The sequence below is a fragment of the Desmodus rotundus genome, chromosome 3 (genome assembly GCF_022682495.2).
Source record: "Desmodus rotundus isolate HL8 chromosome 3, HLdesRot8A.1, whole genome shotgun sequence".
Lineage (NCBI taxonomy): Eukaryota > Metazoa > Chordata > Mammalia > Chiroptera > Phyllostomidae > Desmodus > Desmodus rotundus.
In genome coordinates this window covers 115,629,097-115,639,916 of record NC_071389.1, presented here as the reverse complement: position 1 = coordinate 115,639,916, position 10,820 = coordinate 115,629,097, and positions in this window count along the sequence as shown.

Here is a 10,820-nt window from a genome sequence, read left to right as displayed (position 1 = left end):
ATAGGTAAACAATCCATGGCTTCCACTCCATCTGATTGGCACTCAAGGAAGAAAAGCATGGTCTGAGGACAGGCAGCACATCTAATCCACTCTTGGATATCCACAGGAGGTTGTTGTGCAGACAGATACACTAGATATGGCAAGTGAGTACCTTTTGTGAACCCAAAAATACCACAGAATTGTAAGGTGCTATTGCTGTTGTTACTTACCCTGTGCCTTGGTTCCCTTGAGACGGCAATGCTCTCCTTGTACTTGCCGAGAGTGCTTTCAGGTGAACTTTACAGATATCTAATACACAGCAAGTTGGCCTGATTTCATTTCTCAGCCCCTGCAGCCCTGGACTCTGTGGCTTGAGCCACTTGATACTTATGACTTTGGGCTCAGCCCTAGATTCATCCATTCATTTAGAAAAATTAATTCAACTGCATGGTAGGTCTGTGCTAAGTATAGGAACACAGAGACAAATAAAACAAAATCCCTAACTTGGAAGAGTACATACTACTCTTGGCTGCTCACTTGCTTTAGCTCGGACCCCATCTGGGTATCCTAGAATTCAGCTTTTCCTCTCTTCTCCAGCATCAGGCTTAGCACTTTCTCCCTGGCTTTGTCCATCCACACTACCTGATAGGTGATCTGATTCTCCACTTGGGCTTTGGAATCCCTACTCTTGAGCCCTCTTGAACATGGCAGCAGTGTAGGGGAGAAGATGTGGTTGTGGTATTTCATGCCCCTTGCTAATTCTCAGCCTTGGAGACCTAGAAGTCCAGCAGTGCTGGCTCTCTACCCTCCTGCCTGGACATCAAGTTTCTAGGGTTTTTGCTGCCTTCCTTCTGAACTCATGGGTATATTCTGTCCACCTGTTGAGACATTCTACTATTTTCACAGGCACTTTCTCTAACTCCCGGTCTGGGCCCCAGCAGACTTTGGTATGCATCCCTGAGCACTAATTTGCCCTTCAGATGGAACCTCCAAGCAGCAGTGCTGGACTTTGCCTCCATCCCATCTTACTCCCACTAAGGTGTGGGAATCTACTTCCAGATTACAGTTCTTCCATGGCTTCCGAGAGGGTCCCACTGAAAATGGCTACACAACATGTCACATGGGCAAGAAGAAGGGCTTGCTTGTCCCAACTGGGAGAAGCAACATTGCTCAGCACCTTTAGGAGTTTCATCTTTTCTAAGAACTAAGACAAGATACACATTTTTGCTCATGTCCGAACCAGTTTTCTGTGTCCTACTAAGTAATCAAAGCCTAGTTTTGAAGCCAAAATCTCTCATTTTTGGCTTTAACATCTGTAACTCCTTTAAAATTTTCTTTCTTTCTTTTTAAAGTGAGGATAACCTCACTGAGAACAGTTCTGCTGGTCTGGAGGTTGGCAGAGATGAGGGGCATCAGCTGGCAGCAGTTATATAGAACACGGCTCTCCTTCTGGTGTGCAACAGCTCAGTCCCAGGTGTGCAGATGTCAATCCCCTCAGCCCTCAGGGCTGGCCACCTCTGGAAGATAGCAAATAGCAGGCAGCTCCATTAACTCTGAATATTATCATTTTTCTTATGTGTTCCATCATGTAAAGAAGGTTGGGAGGGTCTATTATAAGATCAGACATCAACTTCTACCTTCTTCAATGCTGTGGCTGAAGCAATGCCTTAGAATTCTGGGGTACAGCTGGTGGGGAGAAAGAAGCCCAGCTAAGGAGAGGCCCAGGAGCCATGTGTAGTAGAGACTGTCCCTCATTTAATGTTCTCAGAGATGCTGAAGCCTAGAGAATGCAGAACTAAGTGGACCATAAGACCAAGAAGTCCCGATCTATCACTGAATCATAGGTACTGGGATGGATGCTGGGGCTGTGTTTTTAAACAAGATGTGAAGGTCCATGAAGTGAGAACAGTGGGAAGCTGATGTGAGGGCAAATGAATGGAGTCTGAAAAATGTTGCTGTCCCTCTCAGACTTCACCTAGCATCAGGAAGAACTGGATGTATTTCAAGGGTGGTGCAGGTCGGAGGTCAGGAGAGGGGTCCTGGTACGAGAACTCCATCACTGTCAGGTCCTACACTAATAGTGCCTGGAATTGGAAGTGTCCTCTCCCTCCCCTCTACCTCTTCACACCCTACTCACCATTTGAGGTCCAGCTCTAGACTGACCTCCCTGTGTAACTCTACCCTTCCTCTAAACTCTTGCAACCATTTTAATCCCCACCATGTACTTTGGTATGTAATTACTGATGTACTGCATCAAAAAGGTTCACGTGCTGCCTTAGTCCTATTTCTGTCCTGGAAACAAGGCACGTTGCCTAGGTCCTTTCATAACCCCCCCTGTATCCCGCATTCTGCAGGGCTTGGTAATGAAATGAAGACAGCAATCAAGTTATACTGACATTCTCAATGGCCCAGATGGTTCAACAAACCTGGGTGTTGCCTACCTGGCTCCATGCAAATAAAGCAATGTCTGTGGATGGGAAGATTTCCCTAACATGTGTCAACTGGAAAAGGCCAAACTTACGAGCAGTAGACACACCATGGAGCTTTCCATAATTAGCAAATTATGCTAGATTAGTAGTTCTCAACCTTGAATTCCCACTGGAATCATCTGGGAGCTTTCAAACACTCCATTCTGATTCAAGTGGTCCGGGATGGGGTCTAATGCCAGTGTGTTTTAAAACTTCATGCACTCAAATGCTCAATCCTTTCAGATCCAGTCCTAAATGTTTACCCTTTTTATATAATTTGATTTATTTATCAAGTATTTAGGCAGCTCATTATGTGCCAGACAGAAACAAAGAGAAACATGGTACTCACCTTCAAGAAACCTGTTAAGTGAGAGATACTTTTATGGAAATGAATGAAAGTGCAAGTAACTTGGGAACTTAAGTGATTCAGATAAACTTTTGGATAATACCTTGCTATCTGGGTTCTCACTACTTGCTACCTGAAATGCAGAAACCAAATAGATTAAGATAATGTGGGATTCCTCTCTATGCAAGTTTACCATCCAACCTCTAGCTATAGCTCAAGAACTCAAATAGATTGGGTTAGCACATGGTTGTAAGAGCTGTGTAGGAGAATGAGCTGAGAATGAACAGGAAGAAATGGCCATCTAGAGAGGTAAGGGATCCCTGGCCTTGGGATCTTATAACTCGCAACAGTCAGCCTAGATAAAAAAAGGAAGCGGTAAATGTGTGGCCGTGCACCAGTGCTCAATCTCTGCTGGCGGCGTCTTCTTTTCCCATGTTTAAGACTTCTCTGTCTCCAGTAGTAGTTCAAAAAAAAAAGGACTGAGAATCTCCCTTATCTGGTTCAAGTTGAGGTGAGCAGGTGGCCTGTAAAGAGAGGAATGCATGTGGGCCATTTCTTCTGATCAAAAAAGCTGGGGGTGTCTGGGAGGAGAAAAAGGTGCGGAGGAAACAGCAACAAAGGGATGGTGCTTAGCAATGTCCAAAAGACCAAAGTGAAAGCTTGAATTGAGAAGCCCACAATGGGCCCTCATGACTCCAGAAGCATGCTATCCTGGTGCCCTGAACTACTCTATTTACTTCCATACCTCCTTCCTGGGGAACTTGGATGGTTTTACAACAATTCAGCTGTACCCCATCCCCCAGTCATACCCTTGACTTTTATATACCTTCAGATATATCTGAGCGTTTACTGATAACCTGAACTAGTCCATCACTCACTTACCTCATGGTCTTATGATAAACATGATATAGGAAGGGGCTTCAAAAGTAATCTCTTTGTGTCCGACCTTTACACAATACCCAAAGTTGATCAATGGAAAACCTACCCCTTCTGTAAGATCCCATGGGTAGAGATTCTCTAGTCTGTACCGAGGGCTGGTATCTCATTCCATCTCCACCTCTGATGCTGCCACTGGAGCTCGGCCCTCAGTTCTGGACTTTCAATATGCCTGCATTTTCTGCAGCAATGGATGACTCTTCCCATACCTACCCTTGTCTTGTCTTTTCTCTGGCCTTCCCCTTGATGCAAATTTAAGAATGCTCTGAGTTATGTCACTCAAAATTATTTCCCAGGCCCTTCATCTGTTGGCCCACAAAGAAGGATCGATAAGAGAGTTCAAGAAAGCCGAAAGCCAGGAGCATTCCCCAGGCTGGACTGAGGAAAGGTTGAAGAAGACCAGGCACAAACCCTTCAGCTCCTTGTCAGCAGCCTTTGATCTGCATGGCAGCTAACACAAAAGTAGAATTTGGCCCTCTAACTGTACAGGATGAGACTTGACAAGGAAATCAGTTTCTTTGACAATTTCAAAAGCCCCGACACTTTCGTCACTTGGCACTTGGCCATGGGGAATGGTGCTGTGGACACATACGCACCCCGCCAGAGAAGCCATTTTTCCCAAGAAGGACTGAGAGTCAAGTGCAGGCAAGTCCATGAGGTATGAAGGGCAAGCTCTTCCCTGCCCTCCATTGAGGACAGGTGTTGCAGAAACTAGGAGGATTTTGATTGGATAGCTGAAGGAACTTCCTACCAGTCTGGATTGTAAGAAACTAGGAGGGATTGCCAGGGCATCTGAGGAAACTGGTTCTTTAACTCTAAAGAATAAGCATACTTGCTGCTGGTCTTGTAAAGTTTAAGCCAAAATGTTGCAGCTGGCCTTTGGAGGGCCATTCCACATTTACAAGGCTACATAGGACCCAGGGGTGCATTTTCAGCTTGCCTAGCTTGTTTTTAGATAAGCAAACCAAAATACATTGTGATAGCCTTTGGTTACACTCCCGTTTTACCATTTGGCTTCCTGAGTGTTCTTGTCAGTTGACTTAACCTCTCTAGGCTGCTTTGTTTGGGATTAATAACAGATAGCTAAGGTGATGGGCTTGCAGTTGGTTCAGGACGGGCGCTTAGCAGTGAGACTAGATGACTTCTTGAGCACTCCTGATTAAAATGTCAACTGAAGTGCAGCTCCCTTTCAGGGATGCCGAAGAGGACTCCTGTCAGAGTGAGAAGTGGATTAGATGACTTCAGAGCTCCCCAGAGTCCATGACACTTTTCTATGGTGAAGGGCTCAGAGGATCACTAAGTCCAAGAGAATTCTGGAAGCCAGCCTTGACAGGAAGCACTAATTATTCTCGCAAAGAAGAATGAGCCTAAACCTGAGATGTTGGGAAGATACAATGAGAAAACAGGGCACATTCCTCTCCCTTAGGAAGGACCTGGCTGGTATTCAAACAGCATGCATGCATGTATCTATTAAAATTCAAACTGAACTCACTGTTAGTATGGGGAGCTACAGACACCATGTCAGAGTAGCCCAAACAGTGAATGAAGAGCAAGAGCTGATGAGAGGTGAAGTGGATCCTGAAAACCATCTGGCACTGGTTGTGTAGCGAGGGTGTTATAGGGCAACACAGTGTCACCCTAAGTGACCCAGAGGACCAAATGTTTCAGGTCAGATTTCCCAGGAAGCAGATTCTGAAGTGCAGATTAGTGTGAAAGAAATTTATTGGAAAGTGCTCTTGGTATCAATACCTACAGGGTGAGGGAAGGAAATAGAAGGGCTGAAGGGAAACCTTGGCTGCAATGAAGCTACAAGGCCTCAACCAGCCCGTCTATCTCAGCTCACCCTGTAGAGTTGTCCCAGGCTAAGTCATGGGCCAAGTCTTTAAATCCTTGCATGCCCAGCCATTGGTATGGGCTGCCTCTGGGAGGGCAGCATGTCCATGGAAAAGGCAGTCTCTCTTCAGCAAGCAAGATTCCAGGCAGGGCTGACAGCTCAGTGCTGTGAGCCAGAGGCACTCCCAGCAGGCCAAGGAAATAAGCCCTTCCACCTAGAAGGGAGATCCGGATAGTGCCACACAGCATCAACAACACCTACCAATCTACACGCCAGAGCTCAGCTGGATCCTACTCTCAGGGCTGGCCTTGAGGAAACTGGTAAAGTTGCAGAATTTTCCCATGGGGGCCCTCACATTCCTTCCCTGTGTCCTTTAGATCCCCTTTCCTTTGAGCATCCTGGAGCTTCAGTACCTCAGTATGAATCTGCACTAAGGATCCAGAACTCACTATGTACTATCTCCTAAATGTCAAGGAGTATTTTAAGGGTGGTTCTCAGGGACACCATGTATAATTCAAAAGAAGGGGCTGTTAGTGGCACTGTTTCCCTATCAGCATCACAAGGGATCTTTAGCCAGGCCTATTAAAATCCACATTATTAAAGAGAAACCAAAACCAGAATCCTTCCCCTCAGAGGTAGGTAGTTTGAGGGGATTTTATTTCCCCATAAGACATGTTCCCTGAACTGTGAGTGGGTCCACAGTTGGTAAAAGTTTCCCCTCCTGGGTCAGTTCCCAAAAAGGGTAATGACAGACTTTAGATGTCTGGTGGACATGAAGATTCAGCTGCCTGAGGGTGTACATTGGTGCTTCAAACTTCCTTCAACACCATAGAAAGAATCATTCTCTGCAGCAGCAGCAGCATTGCCCGCCACTACAACCACAGCATTGACACCATATCCACATCACGACCACCACAACCACAGCATTGCCACTATACCCACGCCACGACCACCACCACCACAGCATTGCCGCCATACCCACACCACGACCATCACCACCACAGCATTATAGCACAACCACACCACAACCATGACAACCATAGCATAATCACCACAACCACAGTATTACTATCATACCCATACCATGACTGCCACAACCGACAGCACAACCACAAGACTACCATAACCGCAGCATGAGCCAAGAGAGGGCTTACCTAATTAAAGCAACTATCTTTTCAAACCATCAGTGCAATCAGATTTAAAAGAACCCAGGCTCCTTCTTTTAAGGTTTTGAATTATATCTGATCCCAAGGTTCACATGCTGGAGGTGGAGGGGGAGCCATCAATCAAGACAAGTGGAGGGTCAATAGGAATGAGAGATAGGGTTTTCTATGCTGGAGAGCATAACCAGAAGAGATGGTGGTTCACAAATGACCAGAGGAGGGACTTCTAGCCAAGATGAAGGTGTAGGTAGACACACTGTGCCTCCTCACATAACCAAAAGAAGGACAATAACAAATTTAAAAATAAAAAACAACCAGAACTGCCAGAAAATTGAACTATATGGAAGTCCAAGAACCAAGGAGTTAAAGAAGAAACATTCATCCAGACAGGTAGAAGGGGTGGAGATAGGCAGCCAGGGTAGAGAGTACTTCAGCAAGGCTGCAGCTGGTGGAGTGGGCAGCCCCACATGTACGTGCAGATAAACTGGGAGGAACAACTGGGGAGCGAGATAGACCATGTGACAGGGTTCCAACACGTGGAAATAAAACCTCAAAATCTTTGACTGAAAGAACCTGTGGGGGTTGTGGTGGTGGGAGAAACTCCCAGCCTCACAGGAGAGTTTGTTGGACAGACCCATAGGGTCCCAGAACATACACAAAACCACCCACCTGGGAATCAGCACCAGAAGGGCCCTATTTGCTTATGGGTAGCAGCAGAAGTGGTTGAAAACCTAGAGAGAGCTGAACATGCAGCATTGCTCCCTCTTGGATTCATCCCCAACATACAGCACCACAAAGCCTAGAAGTGGATTGCCCCGCCCTGGTGAGTACCTAAAGCTCCACCCCTTACTACGTAACTGGTATGCTCAGACAAAAAAAAAAAAAGGCCTAAATGAAAGAACAGGTCAAAGCTCCTGAAGAAATACAACTAAAGGATGAAAAGATAGCCAAATTATCAGATGCAGATTTCAAAACACTGGTAATCAGGATGCTCACATAAATGGTTGAATATGGTCAAAAATAGAGGAAAAAGTGAAAGCTATGAAAAGTGAAATAAAGGAAAATGTACAGGGAACCAACAGTGACAGGAAGGAAACTGGGAATCAAATCAATGGTTTGGACCAGAAGGAAGAAGTAAACATTCAACCAGAATAGAAGGAACAAGAATTCAAAAAATGAGGAGAGGCTTAGAAACCTCCAGGACAACTTTAAGTGTTCCAACATGTTCCAACATCCAAATCATAGGGGTGCCAGAAGAAGAGGAAGAGTGAGAAATGGAAAACTTATTTGAAAAAATAATGAAGGAGGACTTCCCTAATCTGGCAAAGGAAATAGACTTCTAGGAAGTCCAGGAAGTTCAGAGAGTCCCAAACAAGTTGGACCCAAGGAAGCACACACCAAGGCACATCATAATTACATTACCCAAGATTAAAGATAGGGAGAGGAGAACCAAGATGGCGGCGTAGGTAGACACACTGCGCCTCCTCGCACAACCAGAACTGACAGAGAATCGAACAGCAAGGGGGACCAACACCAAGAAAATAGAAAATAAACATTCATCCAGACCGGTAGGAGGGGCGGAGACGGGCACCGGGGTGGAGAGAACTCGCGTGGCTGTGGCGGGACTGAGACTGGCGGAGTGTGGGACAAATGGCGCAGGCAGTCCGAGCACTAGCAGACCCTGCGGCCCCACATTTGCACAGATAAACCCAGAGGGCCAGACTCAGAGTGGCGGAGAACGGGGCAGGCAGAGTGGCGGGTAGCACCCTGCAGCACCACATTCGCCCACAGATAAAACAGACGAACGGCAGGCAGCGAAGCAGACCCAGCAACCCAGGGATCCAGCTCGGGGAAATAAAACCTCAAACCTCTGATTGAAAGCGCCCCTGGGGGTTGGGGCGGCAGCAGGAGAGACTCCCAGCCTCACAGGAGAGGTCGTTGGAGAGACCCACAGGGGCCTAGAGAGTGCACAGGCCCACTTACTCGGGAACCAGCACCAGAGTGGCCCAGTTTGATTGTGGGTATCTGAGTGAAAGATTGAAATCCGGAGGAGAGTGAGGCGGGCGCCATTGCTCCCACTCGGCCCCTCCCCCACGTACAGCGTCACAGCACAGCGACCAGAATTACCCCGCCCCAGTGAACACCTAAGGCTCCGCCCCTTAAAGTAACAGACGCGCCAAGACAAACAACAAAAATGGCCCAAATGACAGAACACTTCAAAGCTCCAGAAAAAATACAACTAAGCGAGGAAGAGATAGCCAACCTATCGGATGCACAGTTCAAAGCACTGGTTATCAATATGCTCACAGACTTGGTTGAATCTATTCGAAAAACAGATGAAAAAATGAAGCCTATGCTAAGAGAAACAGAGGAAAATGTACAGGGAACCAATAGTGATGAGAAGGAAACTGGGACTCAAATCAATGGTGTGGACCAGAAGGAAGAAACAAACATCCAACCAGAAAAGAATGAAGAAACAAGAACTTGGAAAAATGAGGAGAGGCTTAGGAACCTCCAGGACGCCTTGAAACGTTCCAACAGCCAAATTATAGGGGTGCCAGAAGGAGAAGAGGAAGAACAAAAAATTGAAAACTTATGTGAACAAATAATGAAGGAGAACTTCCCTAATCTGGCAAAGGAAATAGACTTCCAGGAAGTCCAGGAAGCTCAGAGAGTCCCAAAGAAGCTGGACCCAAGGAGGAACACGCCAAGGCACATCATCATTACATTACCCAAGATTAAACGCAAGGACCTACATCCAAGATTACTGTATCCAGCAAAGCTATCACTTAGAATGGAAGGGAAGATAAAGTGCTTCTCAGATAAGGTCAAGTTAAAGAAGTTCATCATCACCAAGCCCTTATTATATGAAATGTTAAAGGGAGTTACCTAAGAAAAAGAAGATCAAAAATAGGAACAGTAAAAATGACAGCAAACTCACAGTTATTAACGGCCACACATAAAACAAAAACGAGAGCAAACTAGGCAAACAACTAGAACATGAGGGTTGTGATTAAGGGAGTGGGAGGGGGAGAGGGGGGGAAAGGTACAGAGAATAAGTAGCATAGATGATAGGTGGAAAATAGACAGGGGGAGGGTAAAAATAGTGTAGGAAATGTAGAAGCCAAAGAACTTATAAGTATGACCTATGGACATGAACTATAGGGGGGGAATGTGGGAGGGAGGGGGGAGGGCAGGATGGAGTGGAGTGGGGGGGGAAATGGGACAACTGTAATAGCATAATCAATAAATATATTAAAAAAAAAAAGATAGGGAGACAATCTTAAAAGCAGCTAGAGAAAAGGAGACAGTTACTTACAAAGGAGTGCCCATAAGACTATGAAGCTGATTTCTCAAAAGAAACCTTGCAGGCAAGAAGGGGCTGGAAAGAAGTATTCTAAGTCAGGAAAGGCAAGGACCTACATCCAAGATGACTATCCAGCAAAGCTATCATTTAGAATGGAAGGGCAGATCAAGTGCTTCTCAGATAAGGTCAAGTTAAAGGAGTTCATCATCACCAAGCCCTTATTATATGAAATGTTAAAGGGGCTTATGTAAGAAAAAGAAGATCAAAAATATGAACAGTGAAACAACAACAAACTTACAACTATCAACAACTGAACCCAAAAAAACAAAAATTGAAACAAACTAAACAAACAACTAGAACAGGAACTGAATCACAGAAATGGAGATCACATGGAGGGTTATCAATGGAGAGGGGGAGTGAAGAGAATGAAGGAAAAGGTACAGGGAATAAGAAGCATAAACGGCAAGTACAAAATAGACATAGGGAGATTAAGAATAGTATAGGAAATTGGAGAAGCCAAAGAACTTGCATGTACGACCCATGAACGTGAACTAAGGTGAGAGGGAATGCAGGTGGGAGGAGGAGTCCAGGGTGGAGAGGAACAAAGGGGGAGGGAATGGGACAACTGTAATAGCATAATCAATAAAATATACTAAAAAAATATGACCAGAGTAATGGTGACCACTCCCTTTAAAGGAGTCCAAAAGAATGTGGAAAATTCTCATCTTCCTGTCAGGGGAGGCAGGGAAGGCATATCAGTCAATCTGTCAATTAACAAGCATCACCA